Raw genomic sequence first — 27746 nt, forward strand, 5'->3', positions numbered from 1 at the left:
ATAAGCCTTCCCACATTTTGTGTCTGTTTCGGTTTCATAAATAAAAAACCTGTCTGTCTCATTCTATGGGCGGCGTAGTTCTAGTTCAAATAACTGCAGCGTTTGGACTATTACGTGGGATCGTCCGAGGGTATCGCCCGGGTTTCGAACCCGTGAACCCATCCTCTATTCAGCCGGTCGAAATCTCCACCCACTGTGATACCAAGCCTCCCGACGAAACTGATATGGATGGTTAAATTACATGAGGGAGTAGGGAAAAAAATGGCCGCCTTTGAACCGACTATGTGGGCGCTTTCCACGGCCCCTCTGAATTAATAACCTGGTGCTTTCCCTCGAAATTTCGATGCGAAGCAATCGTTCTCGCCCTCGCCTCGTCGCCATGAAAAGGATGGCTTTCAAGTGAAGAGGGAAGAGCGGAATTATTAATCAGGTTAAAGATTGCAAGGCTGCAAAGGAAATATGAGTTTATATTCGTGAATTCCTTTGGTTTCCACCCACCGCTCATCATAGAGGTAAGAAACATAAGTCGACCTCCATTAGATAAAGAAATGACTTACTTTCATTTAAGTTTTATATCTATTAGGTCAGCGTCAAATGTTAAATTGGACATCTCATAGACAAAATAATCCTAAATTGTGGACTAAATATTACGAGAAATAAAAATAAACTAGAAGTCTATCTTGCATGTCATTTTAAGTAAGATAAAATATAACTATTAAAATTTCGGCCATATGTTAGGAAGATTTAATGAAAGGTTTTAGAGAAAAACTTTTAATCGGGCTACCTATTACACTAACTTTTCGTACCTCCTAATTAAATCATATTTATACTCTTCGTAGATAATTTTATATATTTATGTATGTATGATTATATATATATATATATATATATATACATACATACATACATATATATATATATACATATATATATAACAGCTACAATACAGAATACCAGTTACGCTGAAGGTGAGAAGCGTATCCCCACGCGGCTCGCCTTCTATTGTCCGCGCCGCTACCTCACACAAACTCGTAGAGCCCTCAGCTGAATGTGTTAGGTGTAATTGGCAAAAGAAGACTCAGGGTAGGCAGTGTTTGACGACGAGTTAGACAGGAGTCCAATGTTCTTGGTGCTTTTTAACGAGTATTTGGTGGAAATAGTAATAGAGGCGTTGAAATAGCATAAATATTAATGGAGGTCAGTGGGAAATCCATAAAATCATCAAAGTTTACTTAGCCAGAGAGCTAAGGATTTGTAATTATTGCCGAGGTATTTGGAAATTCATTGTCACGGGTATAGAATGAGAATTTTATATAAAAAGTATTGTCATCAGTAAATAGGATACAATCACCAGGCATGTTACTTGTTAATCTGCATATAGGATACTACAATCATCAGGTATAGTAAGCCATTGATCATTAGCAGAAATAACAGAGGACCAAACGTAGACCCCTGGGGCACACCATTTTTTAATCTAAAGATTTTTGACTAAAAGCCATATAATTCTACCTTCTGTTCATGGCTTTTTTTTTAAAATTGAACGTGATTAATTTTAGTTCAGAGCCCTTAATCAATTGTTATGAGGTTTTAGAGAAAGAAGAACACTAATTATTACGCTAAAAATAGGTCATTTACCAGCACATATGGAGCATTTTACCTATCTTGGAAGTAGTCCAAGGTGTCCAAAAATTTGACCTCTCCCTTTGACAACGATCTACAATGCAGTTTGATCATTAGAAAAATAAATAAGCTAGGCAAATATACTTTAACGAGGAGGGAATTGATGACAGTAACACGGAGAAATGATTTTTTTAAATTGTGAAAACTTTAATATGTGTCGGAGTTCGGTTATGAGCGAAATATGATTTATGAAACTAGCTGATAAATTTGGATTGTTGATTTTTAAAATTTAAGTGTGGGGTGGGATAGAAAAGTTGAAAAGGACAGAAAAGAAAACAAAGGAAGAAGGACTAAGCATGTTGAGGGAGGAGTAGTTATTTTTGACAGAGACCCAAAGGAGACAGGAATGTTGTACACAGGGTATTTTGATAGACTATGGAACATTGAACACTGTGATAGAGGGGAAAACGAAAGTCAAGCGAGAAAGAGGTCAGCATACTGCTTGGAATATCGAGAAACAATATATTTGAATTTGAACAAGGGTTTATTACAATTATGGAGATGGATTCAGGTGGTGTTTTGTTAGAATAGGTAAAGAAATGTATCGTTTTTACAGTCTGTGTTCATCCAAAATCTACAAAAACAGAAGATTGCCCAAATCAACACATTATAATTTCATAAGTTTTGTGATTCAATTTCAAAGTACTCAAAGAGAATAGGCGATTATGAGGGTTATCAAATGTTCCATACACATGAAATCCATACGGCGAGATGCTAATCTTGGGGTGATGTCATGTACCAAAAAGAGAATACGACAAAATGTATATAAAACCGGTGTCGCGGTAGCCTGGTATGTATATGATTATGCTTATGATCGAAGTGTTCCAATTTCAAGTCACACGGGTGATGCCTTTGGACTAAATCCAATCAGCACGATTTTATAATTGTGAGAACTTCCTGGGAAACCAAATAGCGGGCATGGGAAAGGATCTACTACCCCCCGCCCTGAAGATGTGAATTTCGCCCACGTTGAGGGACTTTGTTAGGGGTGTTCTTTAATCATAAATATCGAAACAGTCCTTCGAGCTGATTAATAATGCTTTTATGTAAATTATTCATTACATCTTGCTTCGGTTACTAGATATTATCAACCAGGTGATTACTTCCGGCAACCTTTCTAAAATTCTAGCTTAGTTTGTTGCTAGCTCAACACTCACCAACCTCCGGGTTATTATTGTCAACATCTGAGTCGAGTAATGTAGTCAGTTCGGTATTTTTTTCCCAATACTCGTGAGGACCTGTGTATTCACGTGGGTCTTTGGTATCTTTTCTCCCGCAGTTACATCCTTTCACGCAGTTATTTCTTTCATGCGTGATCTCCCTATCCTCAGACAGATCGAAGTATGTTTAATCCTCCCAGCTTCAAAGGTGGAACCCTTTCATACACTTTTAACCAAACTTTTTCTTCCCAAATATCATAGTAACGCTTTCTTAGTAACTTTATTCTCATGCAGGAAACCAAATCTCCTGTTACTTTAAAACTTTCCCAAAAGCAAATATTAAATGTGTAATATCAATAAAGTTTTGCCACAAAAGCGCGAACCGTATGTTGCGTGGAAATAAGGGTTCTATTTTCCCATCGCCATTATTTTTCCTCAGTCTTTTTATTTAAGAAATTATATACAATACGTATCATATTCTTAATTAATTAAGCGATGTTCCAAAGCTTTTAACAAAAACTAAACACAATTCATGAGGCAGAAATCTTTTACCATACATGTTAATGGATAAATAACCGTGGAATACTGTTTCTAAAACGGAGAGATTAATTCATAACCTTAAATACATATTTATAATATATTGCACTTTCTATAAAATAATTAAATTCACGGTGGCACTCTACATAGGACACCAGGAAACTACGGAGTAGCACCTGCTCTTGCCGAAATATACAAGCTTGGGCTGACGTGCAATCATCAAACTTTAGAACTTTAAAATAAATAGAAGCTAGGAAAGACAAAATTATTCCAAAATTCCTCTCATTGATCATTTATCCTAAAATTGGTTTCATACATATCTCCAATCAATTCTGTCCATTGGCTAATATCTTCGTGTTTATATATTTCTTCTCTTTTTCGTCCTTGTTTACCTACTCCGCGTATCTCATCCGGGGTCGACAGGTCTCAAAGGAAACCTTGTCCTGACCGCTTCGATTGATTTTCTCGTCTAGCAACAAACCCGAGGTCTTTTATCGGGTACATGAAAAGAACTTGCCTTTCAGCTTTAAGTCGTATGAATAATCTGTAAGTGAAAGCAATTTAAGTCACACCCCTTTTTAATGCACCATAATTAGCTGTCAATTCATGACACTTATTCAAATATTTAATGTGGAAAAATATAACTTTTGAACTCGCGTCTAAGCAGGAGATCATTTCGGAAGAAGACACAATAGGCGTGTTGTAATTTTAGCAAGCGGTGAACCCTTGCACAGAATACGGTCAAAGGCTCTCATCAACCGCGTCATTCTAGGGGATCGTGTTCCTCCGAGCTGAAGCGAAACAAACACAAGCCCCGCGTCATTAAAAGAGCACAGCCACCGTTTACACCTAAAATGAAATATGAAAACAAATCAATATTAACCTGAAAAATAAACTAAAAAAATCGTGGTCGCTACGCTTCGCGGATTTGTAGTCCATACAAATTTGCCGACTGATAATAAAAACGCGCGCTCCGCATGAGTGGGAGCATATTTACGATTCGTATTCCCCACTCGAAGGACAATAAATTGTCAGGGATAAAGAGTTAAACGCATTATTTCAGAAGCGGCCGCGACGGTTCGCGCTATGCGTACTGCGGTTTCTTTGCGAAAAAATCTCGCCGGCGTCAACCTTGGTTACAAACGGAACCGAGACACTCCTTTTTTCCTCACGCACCGACAACACTGGGCTGACGAACAGCGCCACTTAAAAATTAAAAAAAAATAAGCGTAAAAGAAAACACTCCGATGATAAACTTCAATTTCCCCACAGAAGCGGTGAGGGGAGGGGGGAAAAAAGAGAGGGAGAGAGAATGAGGATTGAAGGGGGGAGGAAATAAAAAAAATGCTGTAAGCATCTCTTTCCCATCCTGTCGAAACGAATGCATTTAACTATGGATTTTGTGTCGGAATTTCTGCGACACGGCGCAATCCCGCCGTTACTCCCTCCCCCCTCTCAGCCTCTTACACCCCCTCCACAACCCACCCTCCCACTCCCCGCCCCCGTGACTCGTGGGGATGCGGGCGCAAAATTCCCCTTCACCCTTCGCGGCGCTCTCTCCCTCACCCACAGCGCGGCGGATCCTGCAGCATCACTGCCGCTTCCCCTTTCCCCCGCAATAGCGCTGCGTGCGCACCTCACCCACACCCCCACCCTGCAACTCACCCCCACTCCGCTCGACCCTTCTCCCCCTGCCCGAAGAAATACCCCACGGCTCTCCACCCACATAACCACCCCTCCGTCCCACCTACGTCCTATCAACCCCACCCCCCCAACATCACCTTTGCTGGGAAGGGGGCGAGACGTGGCGGGGGAGGTGGAGGGGCCGGTGGAGGGTGGTCGCTGGAGGGGGGGCGAGGGTGGGTGCTCGGGGCAGAGGGGCAAGTGACGTCTGCAATGACGTCATCCCGGACCGTCCCGTCACCGCAGGAGGAAGGGAAAGGGACTATGGATCCAAATTCTACCTCACCAACTCCCCTCCATTCCCCACCACCAACTCCAGGCTCCCCCATTCCAAACCCTACCCCACCCCTCCTTCCATCCGCACAACCTCCCCGAACTCCGTCCGCCTTGAAAAAAAAACCCTTTTTCCTTCCTCGAAACCCTTTCTCACCTGAAATTCTCCACGACAATTGCATCACTCAGAACATAAACATTACCTGTGCATGATTCCACGAATGATTATGCCAGGCTGGAGCGCGCTGATTGACAAACTGCAATCTTTAACACTGCGTGGAATCATTTCACATTTTTGGCTAGTTTTACAAACCTTAGGCGCTTCTCACCGAGTGCATTAACTTGAGTTTGCCATCACATATCTCTCGTACTGGCATATCAAATGGCCCTGCGCCTTTAAGGATTCGTGCCAGTTACCAAAATAAAATTCGGTCATGAACCTTGGTAAAGTTCAGAAGCCTTGTTAAAATTTTATTTAAAAGAAACTCTTTAATTGTTTTGGTACATTGGGCGAAATAGTGAAAACAACTCCATTCGGAAAAGAGTGCAAATATTTCCCCTCAAGTCCCCGTGTCATGGCTGTGATTGCTGAGTGGTCCATTCTCCAGCTCCATTTTTTCTCTGGTTTCAGATGGTCTAATGAAAAATTTCGGTCTTATTGATTTCCGTTTGGCATTGATTATTTTTCATCATTTGTTACCTCTTTTCTCCAAATATCGAACCTCGAGTATATTTTCTCATTCCTTTTGACACAATTTTAAAAAAATGATGCAGTAGAATTAAAGACGTATCGTAATGGACAAACAAATTTTAAAAATAACTAAAATGATTCTAGTTTTATTATTATTAGTCTAACTTTAAATATGATTATTAGATAATCATATTGAAGATAGATGTAGTCAATTACCTGAATACATCATTCTGCTGCGCTCAACGATATTCCGTCAGGAGTGGAGGCTGGAGGAGGTCGCCTTGAATCCGCGCTGAAATAGTCAATCATACCTGTATTTGATTTCCCTACCAGACTCCTCCTTTTGCTTTTTCCTCATGGAAACGACAAATTTCCAAATTCCAAGAAAGAGGTGCAAATATGCGGAGGGATGGAATGGAACTCCAGTGCCTTATGTGTTGGGGAACCATCTTAATAATATATGGAAATTCAATATCATTTTACTTAATAAAAAGCACTGGTTTAAAATAAAATATAATAAAAGAAAAAATACGAAATATTATCTTTTCGTACATGTATATGACATTCATCCAATTGTATAGCATGTGTTAAAGGGTATCATGGATTTTAACTATTTTTCTTCACCGTCAGTAATTAGAATCAATAGTAGTTTTTTTCAGAAATTTCATTTTAATGAATTTATTTTTTTGTACGGTGAAATCCACCATTTCGGTGCAAATTATCAAATGATAGGGCTAAGGTAGTTACTACCAAATGTTTCGCAGACCCACACACACACACACACACACACACACACACACACAAACACACACAAACACACACAAACACACACAACCACACACACACACACACACACACACATATATATATATATATATATATATATATATATATATATATATATATATATATATATATATATCTATCTATATCTATATATATATATATATATATATATATTCATTTATTTATTTATATTGTACATTAGATTATAATATACATATTATATATTAGTCAACGCGTTCCTAAAATATGTAACACTACTCTTCTATGATAAATATATAGTTATGCATCAGCAGATTAAATGCTGAGAATTCCAGGGATGAATTCGATTCAAATATCGGCGCTTGGCTAATTGTGGGATAGACTTCATCACGCAGTATGATACGATATTACAAAAAATTTTTGATGGATTGATTTCAATCCACTTCCAAAATAAATTAAATATCATAGTTTCTCTCCTTTCTATTTTATGACTTTAATCAATAATAACAGTTCTAAATTCAGCGTTAATCTGAAATTTGATATTTTCAGATTAAAATTTCACATAAATACATGGTCCAAAATTCCAGTAGAACAAATGAAATCTAATTATGTGGTGGATATCTAGAAGTCAAATTGAGGAAAAAAGTAGAGTATTTTAAATTATTTTTGTGTCATATTTCGGAGACTCTTAACGAAATTACTATTTAAAAAATTTAAAGGTCAAATATCAGGCATTTTCAACATTATTTTCCTCTTCAATTAGAATGTCAACACAGGATAGCTTCCCATTTTTTATTTGTTATCCACATGCCATTCTCTTTAAAACGAAAATCAGTCACGAGTATATTTTGTAATAAATTACCGACGATTTTGGAATTTATGCGCCGAACCTAAGAGATTTAGTGGATATTACGAAATCCTCCGGATCGCTGGTTCCTGCTGAGTCGGGAAGATTTTTTCCTCTGTATCTATTGTTGTTTCTTCAATTAAATGATATTAAACTCACGGAATTTTTAATATTATGACAAAAAAGGAAGTTTATTAAATTTTCGCATAGTTATAAAAATTGTGAGATGAATTTGCATTTAGGGCGTCTTCTTCACAATGAAGGTGGTTCTGCTGTCATGCATTTAGAAAATTCGTAGTATTTACTCAAAATCAGATATTTCTCGGTGAATCCCGCCACGAGGCATACCTGATGCCGACTTAAGTGAAAATAAATGTGAAGAATTGCACTGAAAATCAATAATCATCATGCAGTTACATTCTTTAAAATTTAATTGAATCTACACTGTAATTGCGTCGTCCGATGGTATATGTAGTTCACAACCAAATAATTCAACTACTTGTGGAGGTAGTCAGCAGTCACCGGTGGAAGTACCGACAATTTAGATAAAATACTAATCATATTTCGAACCTTCACATGTGTTCTTTGTGCCCGTCTAGATCTTTCAGGAGCGTTCGAAATTCATTGTTTTCAAATTTGACTATGGAGTACATTGTTATCTGTCTTCTTAGAAGAAGAGTTTATATTTGAGGCATATACTTTAGTTACTAAATTTCCAATACATTTTTATTTGGATTTGTAAAAAATTATAAACATAGTCACTAATTAAGGAGTAAATATTCAAAAAAGATTCATCAGGGGTACATATAGAACCAAAAAAATTATCCATTTCTCAAGAGGTTAATCCCTAAATTCGCCCCTGAAATGGAGGAAAACCATTACTTTGAGCGCAAATAGACCACTAAATATATAGAGCAATACAAAACATTCCCGCAGATATGATAATATTAGAATAGCATGGCTGTCCTTTTCCCATAAATGGCATAATTATTCCTTCGAAAATTCATGACAGTGGTTTCCAAGGACAGAACACTACTAATGTTGTTACTTAGTGAATCTTGTATCCATTATCTTAAACGAAATACATAAAGTTTTGCACGTAGAACCTCGTCCCAAATAATGCAAAAAACGGGGCAATTATTACGACGCCTAAAGAATTTACTTTCGAAAAACATAAATACATTCACAGAAGCAATGCGTCTCATCAGCAGTATTAAGTCGCAAGGCAGGCATATATGGTTTATTTAACTGAAAATCTTTCCTCATCGAATTTATTTCACGTGAAATTTGATTTACAGGCATTATCTGTATTCCTAATAACAGGGAAACGTATGGCATATGCTATGCACTCAAAGAGTAAATTCCGATTTCCACTCTTGAGGTTATATGCACAACTTTTAAGTGACAGCGGGCATCAGTGAGTGAGCATTTAGAAGTGTAATGAAGACTTGAGGGTGTCCGGCATTGAAGGTCCTTGTAAACCCAACTCGCATTTAGAAGCATGAAAAGTCATTACACCGCGAGTAGGTGTTACTTTAAACTGAGAATACATGTAAAATAGTCACGCTAAAAATCATTATTTGAGAAAAGAAGAAGAGAAAAGAAAATTAGAGCTTTGGTTAAAAAACCTTGAGTCGTTGGCTACTTTTTGGCATTTTCAAAATGAAAACAAGTTAAAACTCAGAGTGAATGAACATAACTTGTAAATTTGGAATAACTGTTAAAGAATGAAGAGAATATTGCGTTGATATCTGATCTGATATCTTCCATTCTCCATTGCTATCTTTACATAGAAATCAAATTAAGATACTACCGTGACTGGTAATGAATATCCAAGAATTTAGACTAAACTGAGATGAGATTTTACTCATAAAAATCTACCTCCTCGAAATAAAATTCACTCACACCTTTCCACCTCAGTCTTAATTAAAACGTCCAAATTTGCAAGGGTATTCAGTAATATTTTGCCTGATAAAATATAATATTTGTCCTTGATTCGATTGACACTTCGTTCGTTAACCTTTATTTCATGATCAAAGAAATATTCCAGATCTACACCTTATATTGTGCTCTGTTCATCACCGTGTCAATGACAATCAATAGGAAATGATTTTTTGCGTATGAAGGAAAAGTGATTCAATGCACATTATTTATTGATATTAAATACGAGATGAAAAGTTTTATCAATCGTTAATAAGATTCATAAAGTAAAAGCTATATCGTTTACGTATGCAGTATTCATGCGGCATTATCCTAGAAAATATCATTCATTCCCTCATCTTTTTATGTCGAACACATTATGATGGTTAAATACGATGGTCGTCCGCGAACCTATAGCCAATCAATAATTAATCTAGAAATGCAGTTGTCGATTTTTAGTTAGTATTAAAAATGTTAAAAATAAACGGAAGGTATGATTTCAAGGAGTTGATTTCAAAATGTTTCCTCAACAGAGCGTCAAATTCAAGAAATAAAATTAATATTGCGGATTTTCCAGGCGAAGTACGAACATTAATCCCTTAGTTCGTGCATATTTTCGTGGAAAACATCTTATTTTGTTATTGCGTTTCATATAGGCATGCAAACAAAGTCTCCGGTACGCAATGGGCTCTTGCGTATTTATCGTTTGTGCAAATGAGACAATTGGCATCTCCTTAATGGGAAAAATCATATGCCAATTGCTGTTCATTATGTGCATAACTTTCGCCAGCAAAAAAATATTTTCTTTTCGCTCCTAAAAGGGAAAATTAACAGGTTATTGAATGAGTCACATTAAGTTACTGCATAACTAGGGCCGTCTCTGAGAGACATATGGACCAGAACAATTAACACTGACCAAGGAGGGTTAGAAAGTAACTAGGAAAAGTATTCATTCAGATCTTGCTCAGAGGAGTTACAAGGGTGCCATTCTAAAAATACACTCCTAAAGCTACAGGTATAAACAATTCAGCGGGTATGCTGAAACGAATATTGCAACTAAAATCCATGTCATAGTCTTCAATGAAATTCGGATTTTTGGCGCAGGTGGTTAGAATGCTTCCCAAATCGTATTCGCGTTAAAATGAGCGAAAATTGACATCTATAACTTCCATTAATCCCTATTGACGGCGGCTCGAAATATGTGCTCCAAAATATTTGTTTACCTGTTTGACCTTTAAAATGTACTGCTTTGATTTTTAGGAGCATTACTCCTTGGAAATCAATTTGGAATCTCCAATTAAGAAATGTCGTTCTCTCGGCAGTTAAACAGTACCATGGTCAGAAATATACGAGCCACAAATATACAGAATCAGAAATATACAGAATATGTATGTATTTTAAGCAAGAAAGAGCAGATTGGCTTCTGAATAGGCTTTGCATTCGATTCCCACAAAAGTCATGCAAGTAGTGTATGGATAACGAATGGTTGAGACAAGAGCTTAAAATAATTGGTTTTCAGAAAAAATCAAGTTTTCAGAAATGAATAATGAATTAATTATGGCTTGTTCAGTTGTTCTACGTTGACATCGTGTTCACATGCGGAAAGATATTACAGTAGCTCACCTAGCAATTTCTCCATCAATTCTACTTTTTAAAGCCTAAGTACGTATTTATTTTTACAGACTCGTGAAAAACGGTTGAACTCATTTATGCTCAAGAAAACACTTGAGCATACAAAAGGTGATGATACCATTCACAATAATGTTTAAAATTTCAACTCAGAACTCTTTTCATTGCTTTTCCCCAGAGACACCAGAGCTCTTTTCAGAGTTTGTTTCCGTGGGGAACCGCGTCGAGGAAATCGAAGTGAATTGATTAAAAATAAAAAAGGCTAAACTTATCAATGCATGGTAAATAAACGCGGGTTAGTTTCATTTCCTCCACTCGCGGCGTTTTCATTTTGTAATGAAGACACTGCAAACAGGGATCCATGAAAACAAAAGGAAGCCGTCGATGTTTGCTTGTTCCTTTTAAAATATATTTTCCTTTTAGAGACTGTGACTGTGCATTCTTAGAATCCATAGAGTTCAATTTTGTAACAATTAATAAAGTCTGTGAAATGAATTACGCCTCTTAATTGTCCTGTAAAGATACTAAATTATTCAGTGCATTACATATCGATCAATATTCAGATTTTTACTTTTGAAAATAATATTTAACTGTCAATTATGGATGCTAAGAGCAAATACCATGCTTTGTTTCCAGAATGTACCCGCTTATAAACAACATTGCGCCGCAATAGTGTTGGGTCATTATTTTGGCATCTAATCTAGTCTCACAAACTTTCTTTATTTGAAAGTTGAAAATTGACTAGAATTGCTCTTTTTACCCCTTCAGCGACAGAATGGGTCAAGATAATTTAAGTAATATTAATAATTTAAAGTACGTTGCTCGTTCAGTAATTTCTTGGCAAATCGAAAAAAAGGCGCTTATCGCATCGGAAAAGCGGTACCCTTAGCAAATCTCACATAATCTATCACTACTCTGCTGTTATAGTTCTAGCTGTACCCATCACGTGGTTTCATTTTTATATTCGATTGAAGCAAAAAACTTTAGTTTGTTTAGAAAAATGGTAAATACGAGTTTCGTGCAGTGAATAAAGACTTCTGTTAAAAAGGCTTAGCACCGAAAGAGATCGAATCCAAGTTGAATGAACTTCATGGTACATCTACTGTAAATACATAAAAATATATGCCAATAAACACTAATTTTCCCTCCCATGAACTACAACCTTCCATTCCGATGTGTCCTAGAACTGTGCGGGCGGGAGTAATAATAATTGTTCCTTGTAGGGTCACCCATACCAGATAGGTCAAAGGTTAGGAGCCAGACGAAAGATAGTCCACGTAGCGTCTGTTCCTCAGTGAGGCGGCTGCAATGGCGTCTGACCCCAGTGGGGCGACCAGTAAGTGATGGTTTCACGTTAAAAACACTACTGAGGAAGGCAAAGGGACCCCACCTCAATTTCATTCCCAAGATTTAAATGATGGACACTACAGAGAATATGAGTCGTGGCAAATACGAGGCTCGGCCCAATCAGCCGTGTGTCGTGCCCAGCAGTGGGAGAGGCAAGGCTTCACCGGCCGTCATCTCACGATACCCTAGCAAGGGAAAACCGGAAGCAGCAGGACAGAAGACGCAGGAGAAGAAACCGCATTAGTTAGAATAGGAACTTGAAATGTTAGGACAATGATGAGGACAGGGAAATTGGAGAATGTTAAGCGAGAGATGGGAAGGGGAAATATATATATTTTAGGTCTATGCGAGGTGAGATGGAAAGATAGCGGGGATTACTGGAGTGATAAGTATAGAATAATATACAGCGGCGGGGACGAGAGCCAACGAGGGGTTGCCATAGTATTAAATGAAGAGGTAGGAAGAAGCGTAGTCAACATAGAGCAGGTAACAGATAGATTAATACTAGTGGAGATAAAAGCAGAAGCAACGAACTTTGTTATTATTCAGCTATACATGCCACCGAGCAACCATAAGGAAGAAGAGGTCGATAGGATATACGATCAGTTAGAGGACATAATCGCGTGTGTTCCTGCAGGGAAACATTTGATAGTGATGGGGGATTGGAATGCGACGGTAGGCGAAGGAAGAGATGGTGACGAGGTCGGGGACTACGGTTTAGGCACGAGGAATGACCGTGGGGAGAAAGCAGTTGAGTTCTGCAGGAGACAGGGGTTAGTCATTACCGACACTTGTTTTAGACACCACAAAAGGCGCAGGTATTTATGGGAAATGCCAGGAGACTCAGAAAGGTATCAGTTAGATTATGTTCCGGTTAGGCACCGGTTTGGGAGTAGTGTGATGAATTCGCACAGCTGTTATGAAATGTAGCGTCTATTTCAAAAAGATAAGGCAAGAGCCGCGGGGTAGGACATGGAATTTAGAAGCATAAACAGAATTGACAAGGGAGGGGTATCAGCAGGCTGGAGAGAAAATCATGGAGGACGGTAAAGAGCTGAGTACTATCGAGGAAAATGGGATTGTATCAAGAAAGGGATATCGAAAGCCGCAAAAGACACTATAGGAACCGTTAACGCCAAAAGGACTAGGAAACCATAGATCACGGATGAGATAATTACAAAGATGGTTGTGAGGGGAAAATGGAAAAGTGTAAACACAGAGTTAGGCAAAATTAAGTACAAAGAATTAAACGATAAATTAAAGCGGGCAACAAATAAAGCAAAAGAAGCTTGGTGGAAGGCGCTGTGCGAGGATATGGAAAGTTTGTAGAGGAAGGGTGAAATTGGTGCGCTATACAGCAAGGTTAAATCACTATCGAGAAGTAAAAAGGGAAGATCTATGGTAACAGTTAGAGATAAGGCGGGTAAGATAATAGTTCACACAGGAAAGATCCAAGAGAGACGGAAAGAATATATAGAAGAACTTTATAGTAAAGAACATCGACCTCCAAAGTTAGACATTGAAGAGGAACATGACGTAGAGGAAGATAGCTTAGGTCCAGGCATACTAGACGATGAGATGCAAAGGGCATTAAGGGAGATGAAACTAAATAAGGGCTAGGGGGTGGATAACATTCCTGCGGAACTACTGAAATGTTTAGGCAAATGTGGCAGGAAGAGGTTATATGGGCTGATTCGTAGTATCTATGAGGAAGGAATCTGGCCGGAAGACTTTGTGAGAACAGTGTTAGTTCCTATTCCGAAAAAAGCAAAGGCTACCTCATGCGAGGACTACAAAACAATAAGTTTGGTATCACACGCAGCCAAAGTTGTCCTCAGGATCATCACCTAGTTAGTTCACGGAAATAGGTGACGTTTTTTCCGTAGAGGTTTTCCCTATATGCTGGAAAAGCAACTGAATCCTCACATTTCTCCATCTTCAATTATTCATTCAACTACCTCTTACGATCAGAAAATTATATGCAGGGTAGAATGTATGAGTTTTATGGATTCTAGGTTTGCAGAAGGAGGACCAATACAGAGTTTATCGATTACTTCAGAGCATGTAGCATAGAAAATTACAAAATAGCAAGTAAAAAACAAGATTGAACCACATACTTTAGCATTTATTTTACGTTCCCACGAAGATATGTCTAAATCCAGAAAAGGAAGTTAAGGTATATTAGTACACCTGATCAGTACATCAAGAGAGATAGACTTCAGGATAATTTTGAGAGAGATAATTTATATATCTCCAATGGATTAGGTTGAAAATAGCATTATGCAGATTCCGAGAATTAGCACAACTAGAGACATAAATTACCATCATACGTGTTTTAACTCATGGGCTGGTTGTTTCCAATCTCCCAGTCTTTCCTTTCAAAATCTGATTCCCTAGTACACCCCGATGGTCTCCCATCTAACATCCGACTTCATATAACCCAGGTATTTGTCCCTTACCTTCCCTCGCTAGACTTTCCCTCCTGTTTTCCTTTCCATTTGGTGCTTAACAAATTCATTTATACCTCACGGTGCGCCCAATCAAACTTTTTTCTACTGCGTCCTCTATTCATTCTGTTCCCAAGGTGCATTCAACAATGCACATCTCCTGGCATACGTGGGCAGCTTTTTCGCTCAATATTGGTGAGCACATATTCAGCACAGCTTTCGCATTACGTATGTATTGCATACGCGTCTAGCTTGAAAATTTTAGTTTATTATATATATATATTATAGTTAAATTTTAGCTTATATATATATATATATATATATATATATATATATATATATATATATATATATATACATAAACTAGAGCAGGTAGATCAGTTTACGTATCTCGGAAGTGTATTGGACGAGCACAGTCAAAGTAGCAGGGACGTAAGGAGAAGAATTGCGCTAGGCAGAGAGGCTTTCACAAGGAGGAGGGAGTTGATGAGAGGGACGTTGAGTAAGGATGTTAAGAAAAGACTCGTAAAAACTTTGATATGGAGCGTAGCTATGTACGGCGCGGAAGCGTGGCCATTGAAGCAGGAGGATAGACGTAGACTGAAGGCTTTTGAAATGTGGGTTTGGAGAAGAAAGGAGAAGGTGAAATGGATGGAGAAGAAAACAAATGAGGAAGTACTTGGTATGGTGGGCGAAGAGAGGGGTTTGTTGGAAGAAATCCTATGGAGGCAGGGAAAGTGGATGAAGGGGGTATTGACCGGCAGTGGGATGTTGAAGACTGTAATTGAGGGGAGGATTTTGGGCAAACGAGGAAAGGGAAGGAACAGGATAGGGATGTTGGACGAGATGAAGGGAGGAAGAAAGTACTCAGAGATGAAGAGGGGCCTAATATAGAGTAGGATGCTGGATTTTGTGTTTTGTTAGGAGTCACAATATATTTATTTAGTACCAGTGTCCAACCTACCTTAACCGGTAGATTACCTAAATATATATATATATATACACACACACGTGTGTGTGTGTGTGTGTGCGCGTGCGTGCGTGCGTGCGTGCGTGCGTGTGTGCGTGTGTGCGTGTGTGTGTGTGTGTGTGTGCGTGCGCGTGCGCGTGTGCGTGTGTGTGTGTGTGTGTTTCAACTAGAGGAAAAAATAATGGAAATGTGTCCCATAGATTTGAATAAAGATTATCACTAGATTATCAAATTGCATTTATGTACATATTAAATTATACAACATAGCTTGACCAATGTGCGCCATGGTCATTCGAGCCATAGTGTTGTCTGAAAGTGCCTACGCATTTATAATAATACAATCGTGTCAGAGAAAATTTTCATGCTCGAAACATGACTTACCAAACTTTTATTCACGTCGATCACGCGATTATTGGAAGCAAATGATGAAATGTGTGATATAATAATTGAAAAATATACACAAATATAGAGATTAATTAATGATTAGTAGTTAATAAACCACATCTGATTCCTATAATACCGTCAATAGCTTTAGAATACCAAAAATATACGAGGGTGGTCTCCAAGAAAAGTTTCCGACCTCAGAAAATTTCAGAAAAAATGTCTTGTATCTTTGAGGTCGAAAACTTTTCAGGCCACGGAAGTAAAAGGAATTACGAGGGTGGTTTGAAAAGTTTCCGACCTCAAAGATGCAAGACATTTTTTTCTGAAATTTTCTGTGTAATCCCTCCTAAATTTTCTGAGTAATCCCTCACCCTCGTAATTCCTTTTACTTACAATGTATTGTAGTTAACTAGAAATAACACAATCGTATAGCAAAATCAAAAAATATTTAATCCCGTCAACAATAAGTAAGAATACGATATCCACAATTAGCAAATATGAAATGATATAACGGCCTATAAATTTAAACTCGCCAGCATATCACATTGTGACATCCATGTAAAAGTGACATCTTTGTATTACACTCTTAAGTAGTTTAAACTTGGATTACAGAAAGTAGATTGCTTAGGCTTGGTCTTCACATGACATATTTTTCTCCCCTCGTGGTAGTCTCGTTAAGGTACATTATCAAATATCATTGTTAATTCCAAAATTTGTCGATTTTATCTATACATGTATTGTAAGTAATAAAATTGTATGATAATAATGAACCTCATGGCACACATATACCCACCCATTCCAAATAATTCTCAGTTAATATTGTATTTACTTCATTCACCACATCTCAACTACAAATTTACTTTCACTACAAATGAACTTAGTATGATATGAAACACTTGTAAAAAGGTCTATATCATGAACCTCATAATTAAATCTCTGAGATCAAACGATTCCGACTATGGATAAATTTCTTTCGGAATCCATCAAGAAATTGTGATCAATACAACTCAATTTGAATTATTCCAATAAAACACCCAAAAGTTTGGCTAATGGTAATAAAATTGCGAAAATAGTGAAATAAATCACGAAACACCTTCAAATATATATTTCGACGAGAGCACTAAGTTTTCTGAAAAGCATATTCATCGTAAATGTAATAGCCAGACAACGCGACCATTTTTGACGTCATTTTGCAGAAAATATCATGCTATACGGACAATCTATTAAATGAAATTATTCCCGAGTCTAAATAACTTGAGAATTTCAACTTTTTTCAGCTACTTTGGAATTCACTTAACAATGCCCTTCATTTTAAAACGAAAAATGCAATGGATAGAATCGGAAACGCATAACTTGTATATGAAATTGGAAAGAGGATATCAATTATAATCAATTGAATCTTTGAATGTTTCATCATTTTGAAAATAAAACATTCAATGATTGAATCTTTCATTTTTCAAATTGTAATATATCGAGCTTTCACAGGAAGTAACTGTCATTAGGTAACATTTAGTTACCCATAATACCATTAAATCTCTAACAATTTGAGGCTGAAATAAAAATCAGGTACCATTACTGTAGTATTTGTTATTTCTTGATAGTTTCAATATAAATTCAGGGTTTAAAGATAAATCCAGGAAATGTTTTATGGGATACAATGTCAATTTTTATGTATACCCAAGCCACTAGACTATATTATTTTTTCCAAATTACATTAAATTTCGAATAATTGTTTTGAAATAGTATATATGCTATATTCCACTTTCATCTGGTATGCAATAAAATGCCGTTCATAAGCAATAAGATTTTTAACCATTAGTTAAATAGTACCAATAGGATTTTTTTCATTTATAGAGTAAATTATTATAAAAGGAAAACTTTGAGCCATAATTTACTTCCCAAAATAACAATAACAGTTAATTTTATATGAAAAATCCAGAATTGGTTCCGGATGCATAGAAACAGTGAGCACGGACTTGATGGGACTTAAAAGTAAAAAATATATATTTTGCACATGCATAGAGATTATAATATTTTTGTGTATTCATTTCTTATAATGTTATTCTGCTGATCTATCCAGGCGAAGGAGTACTCCGATGAGAACAGTAATCAAATAATAATTCAGTTAGGAAGAGGTTTCATCCAACTAAGAATTACAGTCCAACCCTCTTCTTCACAAGCACGCATGCTATGCACGCCGTCATGTGTAATGGAAGTACATATATGTACTTCCATTACACATGACGGCGTTACATGCCCAAGCATAGTATTCACGGCATTTTCGCTTAGGAAAGGGACAGTCAAGAAAAATGTAATACGTACATTCCCAGCGTATGATTTCAGTGAAGCTCCCCAAGAGTTTGTCATCAACTCAAGTTTTATATTAAACGTTTCGGTGGTCAACTTATTAATCGTAATATGCGGTCGAACGAACGAATTATTTGCAGTCAAGAGAGGTTTTAGTTTATGAAGTTGACTTCCACATGACCCTATATTTCGCACACTCATTCCTCTGCATCTTATTCAAGCATAGACAGCTTCATGCATACATACTCTTTTGCTCCAGACACTTAATTCTCGTCCATTCAGGTCGTCTCTTCATTCACATACACACAGGAAGTCTGATAAGTTTATGAAAAAAACAACTTAACTTTTAAATTTGTGGAAAGGTAGGACGCTGGGCGAAACGAGATAACCCGAAGCTCGGCTAAAGCCGCACCAAGTAAAATATCGCTTTCCTGGACTAGGGCGTGATCGTATAAGCCTGGAGGTTATAGCTTCTCCCTTGGATCGGCTCCAGAAATAACCCAGTATTCTCCACTAGGAGTGGCTGCATTGCGATTTCCTCTCTCACACCCACCCGCTGCATGCCATCGGGGTTCCGTGTCTTGCCTTCGACGTCCCCTCCACAATACGAAAAATCTGATTTTGTCCCGAGCTACGGAACCAATTTCCTCGGCTCGAGACAAGCGAAAATGAAACCTGATAGAATTGAAACAAACGCATAGGTTTTTTCTCGCTGGTGGCCATCTTCACCATCCCTGTGGAACGTAGCGTAGAACGTGACTTGGGAGAACGTTCATTTCTTCGACAGTCTGGTTTGTAGCTTGGATGCTATGCTGTAAATTTCGGAAGGTAATATAACATGGCACCCCACTGGCTTGGGGGCTCGGCTGGGGTCAGTCGTATGGACCAGTTTCCATGAAATCGGCGAAGATCACTTAAAGGTGTAGTCTGGTAGTTCTCAAAAATGGAAATGTTAGTTAATTAGAAAGTTTTAGCTCTCTTCTATGCGACCGTTGGAAGTTAAGTTAATCATTCGGCAAAATTATCTGGATTGCAACCTCACAACTACTCTAGTCAGAGAAAACTGTTGATGTTGTTAAAATCCAGAGGGCTCTTGTCTTTTACTGGAAGTGACAGCCGTGGGCAAGAAACATTTTCTCTGGTGTGTGTGCATTTTTGTGCGCACCTGTGAGTGCACTTATCTGTTTGTTTATGTGCACCTGTCTGTGATCGTGCACCTCGTGTGCCTCGTGCCACTCTTGCGTGTGTGATAATGTGAGAGTGTGAGAGCGGACGTGTGCGTCTGTGAGCATGCACATGAGTAAATTAACGCTCGGGCATGCAGCTTAGAATGCGCGGATGTGAAGTTGTGAGCGTTTTAGTGTTTTTGTAGATTTTCATACGTGAATGTGTAAATATGAGTGCATGTTTTGGTGTGTTCGTTACTCTGAATATGAGTCTGTGTGTGTTTGTGTGTGTGCATGTGCAGTGTGTTTTTTATTAAGGGGGAGTAATGCAATTACGCACAGTGTTGGACTCGCGATGAGTGGTCACCATGCCGACTAAAACTCGAACCTCATACCCCCATTGACATTTTTTGCTCCCCATCACGGAACCTGCTGCAAATCACCACTTTGAGGAGGTGTTCATAACTTTTCTGAATTCTCCAATTCATGCCAAATCAGTCAGCTTTTCTTGTCGCTCAGGTGGAACAACTCCTCCTCTCGGGTGTCTGGTAGAATATTCTCATCTTTTCACTGCTGTACATGCTAGTCGTGGAACTCCTATACCGGGGAAGGCGTCTCCACTATATTCTTAAACTCCTCCGGACCAGTGGTTTGCTGTCTTGACTGAGATTTCATCTACATCTACATCTACATAATACCCCGCAAGCCGCCGCAAGGGCGTGTGGCGGGGGGTGTTACGTCACCAACCGTAAAAAGGAAAAATACCACATGCAAAAAAAACAACACGGAAAATTACACCCACAGCAGCGCACACACTCATGCTAAAATCCCTTCATCCAATACTCATGCAAACACAAATACCGCAAAACAACTAAAAAACTGCACCCCATGATGCAGCACGAAAGCCATCCTACAACACGGAAGCCAGGACACAACAAGCAAGAAATTGAAACATCACTATCACATGAAAATGCACCACGAAACACTCTACCCCCAAAGAGTCTGTAAAAGGCAGGGATTGCGACCCAACGTTGCAGGTAGCAGGAATTTCCCCCCGCGGAGAGGGACGAGGGATTGAAAGGGAAACTTAAAAATAGATGAGCAGAACACGAATGAGGTCATTCGGAAAGAATGGGTTATTATAACAAAACACATAAGGTTAGTGGAAGAGCATGCATTTAAATACAACTAATTATTTTTTAGACGCTGAGGGTGGCAAGTGGAATTTTTGCTATCTATAACCCTGCAGTTGCTATCCCGTATTGTCCGTGGGAAGAAGGAGTCCTTGAGTCGGCTAGTTCTGGCATCTATTTCCCGAATTTTATATGCATTTTCCGAGCGACCAATGTATGTAGGAGTACGAATAATTTGCGAGACCTCGGTGGTGAAACATGCGGATCTAAATTTATTTAATAATTTCAATCTTGCATTGAATCGTCTCTCAGCCAATGATTCCCACCCCAAATCCATGAGCATTTCGGTGACGCTTTGCGTTTTATCGTAGGGATTATTTACAAAACTGGCTGCCCGGCGTTGAACCTTCTCAATTTCCCGAATGAGACCTTTTTCACTCGGATCCCACACGCTGCATGCGTATTCTAAATGAGGCCTTACAAGAGCGTGGTAACAACGTTCCTTGACCTTCGAGTCACTTTTGCCGACAACGCGTCTAATGAATCCCAATTTTTTATATGCTTGACCGCAGACTTTACGTATGTGAGTCCCCCAAGTTAAGTCTTTTGTGAGTGTGACACCTAGGTATTTTACCGTATCAACTACTGCTAGGTCACCTCCAGCTAATTTGTAAGCAAATCCCGTTGATCTTTTAAAGAAATTTACCACTGAACATTTATTATAATTTAGAGTCAATCCCCAGTTAGAACACCATTTAGTAATGCAATCTAAATCCTGCGCTAGAATAAAACGATCCTCATCCCCAGATATCTCCCGATAGATCACCATGTCATCCGCGAACATCCTAATTTTACTTTTCACTTCGCGGTTCAAATCGTTAACAAAAATCAAGAAAAGCAACGGCCCGATCACACTTCCCTGAGGTACCCCCGACGTGACTCGAACGCTGTCGGAACTAGCGCCATCAAGGACTACCCTCTGTTCCCGCTCTGAAAGAAAATCTTTAACCCAACTTATGGCGCCCTTGTTTATGCCCGCGACCTTTAATTTATGAATGAGTTTACCATGTGGGACCTTATCAAATGCCTTTTGAAAATCTAAGAAGATGGCATCCACTTGCCTACCTCTCTCACCAGATAAAAGTAAATCATGTGTAAATAATCCTAATTGGGTTTCGCAGGAGCGGGTTTTCCTGAATCCGTGTTGATTGTCACTTAAAAAGTTAATATTGTCTAGGTGTCTCATTATTGAACTGACAATTATGTGCTCTAAGATTTTGCAACAGATAGATAGATGTGAGAGATATAGGTCTGTAATTACTGGGATCCTCCCTGTCACCACTTTTAAAAATAGGCGTTATTTGCGCGGTTTTCCAAATCTTAGGTACTTTGCACTCTGTGAGGGATTTGTTAAATATAAATTCAAGGTACGGGGCAATGTTTGGAGCTAAATGTTTTATCACCCTAGCTGGTATATTTTCGGGACCCGGGGATTTGTTGGGTTTAATCTCATTAAGCAATTTTAGAATTCCTTGTTGGTCCACTGTTATTTTTTCCATGGGTGGAGTATGTATTGTTTCTTGGAGATATGCGGTGGCAACATCATTCGAGAAAACGCTTTGGAAGAATGAATTTAGGATGTTAGCTTTACCCTCGCTGTCTGTATGAATTATATTGCTACAATCCCTTAAGCAAGCCACGGTTTGTTTACTCCCATTTACTTCCCTAACATATGACCAGAAAGCTTTGGGGTCAGTGTCCAAGTGCTCGCAAAGTACTTTGCGTTTAAAGTCCAGTAAAGCGCTACGTAATTGTGTTTTGGTTTCAATTTTAGAGGATCTATATGTGTCCCATAATTGTTTATTCTCAGGGGATGATGTGTTCACGCCTGCCCTCTTTACCCTAGAGTGTAGCATTCTCTGCTTTCGAAGGGCTTTTCTAACGTCTTTATTGTACCACCTGGGGTTGCGATTTGCTTTAACGTATTTTATAGGTATGAAATCTACAATTCCTTTTTGCATGATATTGACAAATTCTGTCCAAGTTTCTTCCACGTTGACATGACTTAAGCGGGTTTTGAACTCGGGTAGTAAAGAGTTTAATTGATTGGCAAAAGATTCAAAGTCTGCTTTATGGTAATTATAAATTTTTCTTTTTGGTTTAACAATCTTTTTTATTTCTATGTCCAAGTGGACATTAATTGCTTTATGGTCACTCAAGCCCTCATCAGTTGATACACTAATAATACGTTCAGGCGTGTTTGTGAGAAATAGATCCAATATGTTCTTTCCACGGGTGGGCATGCGTACTGCTTGATGGAGGGAGTTTTTTTGGACCAATTTTATCATGGAATTGCAAGATTCGCGATCGCGGGTCCCAGATTTAACGATATTGTTGTCCCAATCCTTACCAGGGAGGTTAAAGTCGCCACCAATTATGTTTATGCTGTTATTATATTTACGTGTAAAATTGTAAATTTGATCGTTGAGGGTGTGAAGTGTTTTCAAATCTGAGTCTGGAGGTCTGTAGAAAGAGCATAAATTTATGTTGGGTTGATTGGTCCGCATTAAGGTGCACCAAACACTTTCTATGTTATTATTTTCAAATGAAACTTGCCTGCTTTCAAAATGACTTTTAACTGCCACGAAAACCCCTCCTCCGGGTCTTGTATCTCTATCGTGTCGGTAAACTTTGAAATCTAATGGGAAAATTTCTTGGTCGTTTATGTCATTGCACAGCCAACTCTCTGTGCCTAATACTATATCAGCGGAATGAGTTTGGATTATGTGTTCTAGATCCGCTGATTTGTTCTTGAGGCTTCTGCAATTTATAACAAGTATAGTTAAATTATTTTGATGTTGAATTACGTCCTTATTTGTGCCTGACTGTAATTTAGGACGCCTTTGTGGGGAAGTGCGTGTCACATGTCTTTCTAAATCAATGCCAGTGTTGTCGGTGACTTTTATATTTTTATTAATAATATTATACGCGCTATCCCCAGATGTTACTGACCCACTAAGATTTGAACCTCGTCATGAAGATCTTATACGTCCTCTTCCACGCATCCTGTCTACTTCCTCCTGAAACATGGTCCAAGACTGACATTTTTCTGACTTAATTATTTTGGTCAGTCTCACTCGGGCTAGTAAAAAAATGTCCTCCAACGGAGAGAGCGTATGTTTCTACTCAGCTTACTTTGCACTCTATTGCTTTCCGCACATGGCTTAGCTATTCATGGCCATTCCACCACTAAAAAGGTATGCATGTGTATTCCCTCTACCTCGTCACGGCATAGCAGCAACGAACGCTTTCGTCATTCTCTTCACCATTTCGTCGACCTTTCCCTCTGCCGCCCTCTACTCGGAGTAGTTGTTCTTCAGTTACAGGCTCAAGCCCTCGCTCGCCCTCCATTCCCTGGACATTTTCCCCGTTGTAGTTGATTTTTACCTCATTTTTAGCGTGAAATCTGGCATTTGATAGCACAGTAGTCGCCATTCCATATCTGTTACCTGCCAAAAGGTTTCACCTTTTGTGAGGTCAGTGCTGGAAAGTAAGAGGTTTATTATCGGTTTAGTTTCTATCTTGACAAATATCGGTAGCATGCCGTCGCTTAGAATTGTCAAGTTCACCAACAAAAACGCTTTTACGGCTTTTCTCCTCTCTTATTCGGTCCCTTGCTCCCTCAGGCTATTACGCTTGGGAGCATTTATAAGGGCCAGATATATACCCCGCTGAACTTCACTCTTACGAAGCTACCCTCTTGGTGCCTCATGGCACCAAGAGAGTAGCTTCGTAAGAGTGGGATGGACACTTGCTACAAACCCGGGTCGCAGCTTTACTACTTGCGCCCCCGGGATGAAGAGTTCGACTACCTATGGGAAAGGCCTTGTATACAAGTTATTCGGATAATTTTTATTTGATCAATATATAAAAATGTAGAGCTATCGCGGCTATTTCTAAAATATTTTGCAAACACTTAACTGAGCAATAAAAACAAAGGCTTATCAATTAAAATATTATACAAAGGCATAAATCATATAGTAATATTCCGATATCTAGAGGATAGGTCAATTCATTGACATCAATGAATCCCTGGTGGGTTCATCGAAATTTAAGTGGAGCTCCGAAATTATGGGCACATCGACTCCAACTTCACACAAAGACTGTAGAAGCACATTTTTCGTCATTCTTTAACGGTTGAGGTTCAGCTATGGCATCCTCAAGGTCATTTAACTTAAGTTTTTGACATGCATTCCGGTGCACTACGTACTTTTACCTTCTAGACATATAGTTGGCACTGTTTCCGTACTCCTTATTGCACAACGTTGACTACTTCTTCACCCGCCTTCGCTCCATCCCTCAGGGAGATTTAACCCCCACTTTCCTCGTACACCTCGCGGATTTTTGCCGAACCATCAACACTTGAAACACATCAAAGGTTCCCGGAACGCGTTTAAAGGACGGAGTACTACAAGTTCTTTGTGCTCAAATTTCTTCTTCGAGAGTTTTCTTGCTGTTGTTACTGGGAGTTTGAGTAGAGATGTGTGGGAGCGCGGTCTGCCCCACATATCTCTGGTCTTCGTTTTTCACTTTCACAAAGGGTTTTATCTGTAGCCTCGGCTCTTTCCTCTTTATTAGCAATTTCGCCAAGTTTCAATATCTTCAGTACTACTTGACGCTGCTTTTTGTCCACGGCAACCCTTTTCACCGGGGTGGCACTTATTTTAGCAGTAAAATCCGCCTTGTCCTGTCTTTATTCAGGACCAGGAAAACGTCTCCCGTGAGTGCTCTGCGAACTGCAGTCATACCAAGTCGAATCCCTTGGACCTTTGTACCCTTCTTAAATTGCATCCGATATCTGAAAACAGATGGAGATCCTTGTTCTCCGTCTCATTTCTCGGAGCTGACATTAGCCTTTTTTCCCATAGGCCCTCTGCCTGAGATGGAGAGATTTCCTTCCTCTTCGACGTTCCTCCCGCTAGGACGTGCTGACATCGGACTGCTGACTGACGGTTTTCATCATCAAATATAGGTTATGTCAGAGTTTTAGCATCAGCCATTATCTTTCGGAGGGCTACTGAAACTCCACCATTCTTCCATTTAAAACGTCTCAAAATGGCTTTAATCCCATTGACTCGAGTCATAATGGCGTGGTGCACATTGGTTTTATCCTACGTTAAATTGATATGTTCATCGATCTCCTCTTGAAGTTTCTAAAACTACTGGTCAAGCTTCCTTTTAATCTCATATATTTTAATAAGTGCTTTCCCAAAGAGTACGTATTTAGTGGCCGGTGGTCGTGCGTCTGACAATAGGTTGATCGTAGCTTCTTTCTCATTCACTACTGTAAGTGTTTAGTGATTAATAGTATTGTCCATAGTCGCTGACAGACAATGCCCTCAAGGAACAGTGAAGACATCTCTCATGCATTTCATACTAAGAACATGAGAAAATTCGGGAAAGAATTAATCAAAATAATAATAACATGGGCAGGAAGAGCATGATGGGAGGAAGGGCAGCCCGCAGGCGACTGAGGTTGGTGTTGGTCTGTTGCTAAGAGCCCCCTCCACCTTACCCTGAAAGAGAAAATCAGTCCTACCACTTTTGGGTGCGACCCTGTAGAGGTTGCTTAAATATAGTAGGAGTTAATGCATCAAAGGAAGGGGAAACGAGTGACAGCCAACTATTTTGACAATGTTTAGAAAAGGTTATAAAATAATATAGTAAAAAACTTTCTGATTTTGCGAGGGATTTTAATGCTAGGGCAGGAAACTCAATAATACCACAAGTAGTTTTTAAGCCTTAGATGACCACAAAAGAACGACAATGGTAACAAAATATTTCACTTAATTTAATGAATAAAGAACAACTTATTTTCTAAAGCATGTATTTCGTCAACTCAGTGACTGAAAGATTATTAATCAAGTGATCCCCGAGAAAGGAAATAATACACCTCTCTGGTGGCTCCGCCCCTTCACAATATTTTTCAGTAATTTTCTTTTGTGTACGGACCTTAAATACTGTTTTTCATATAATTTTCGTCTGTGAAAAAGCTCATGGGAAAAATATTAACTATCAGCCATTTCTCTGATAAATGAGAAGTAATGAATACTTCCCTACCAAATCACTATAAATTCAGACATAGTTTTCTGGAATTGCATCCTTTTCATCAACTATATGAAATTCTATTTTTATGTGTTTAAGTATGCTTTGTAATTTCAGAAAAATTTGATTATTGACACAAACAGATTGCAACTCTTAGGTGTAGTTTTTATGTTTAGACTTTTGTCATGTCACAGGACGTGTCTGTTCGTGGAAAATTATGACGCATTAGAAATATATTTTCGAGGATGAATAATAAGCATTGAAACCTACTACATAAATATGAAGTGAAATCACAGTTTATTTCAATATACGAATATATTATATTAAGGTTTCCTTGAGTACATATTGCAATAGTATTAGTTAATTTTTGAGTACGCAGAAGGCTTCAAAGCTGTAGAGTTATGATTATGGGGAAATACTTATTTGCTTTTTCCTTCCGTAGGTAATATTAGAGACATTTTAACTGTGGAGCGATCAGGAATAACTGTTTAGCCTTCTTCCACAGAGTAATTTAAGCTATTACAGAATTAAATTATAGCATATTTTTAAGTAAGTGAGGCAAAGTTTGTTTAAAAAACTTCTAAGATTCAATTTTCATAATGATGAAGGAGTTATAAAACAAGGAAATTTTTTCCCTTCAAAGTTCTCAATTGTGCTCAGAAAAAGCATTCTATTCAGGTTTGTGTCATCAGAAACTGCGTC

The sequence above is a fragment of the Hetaerina americana genome, unplaced genomic scaffold (genome assembly GCF_022747635.1).
Source record: "Hetaerina americana unplaced genomic scaffold, ioHetAmer1.1.p SCAF_13, whole genome shotgun sequence".
Lineage (NCBI taxonomy): Eukaryota > Metazoa > Arthropoda > Insecta > Odonata > Calopterygidae > Hetaerina > Hetaerina americana.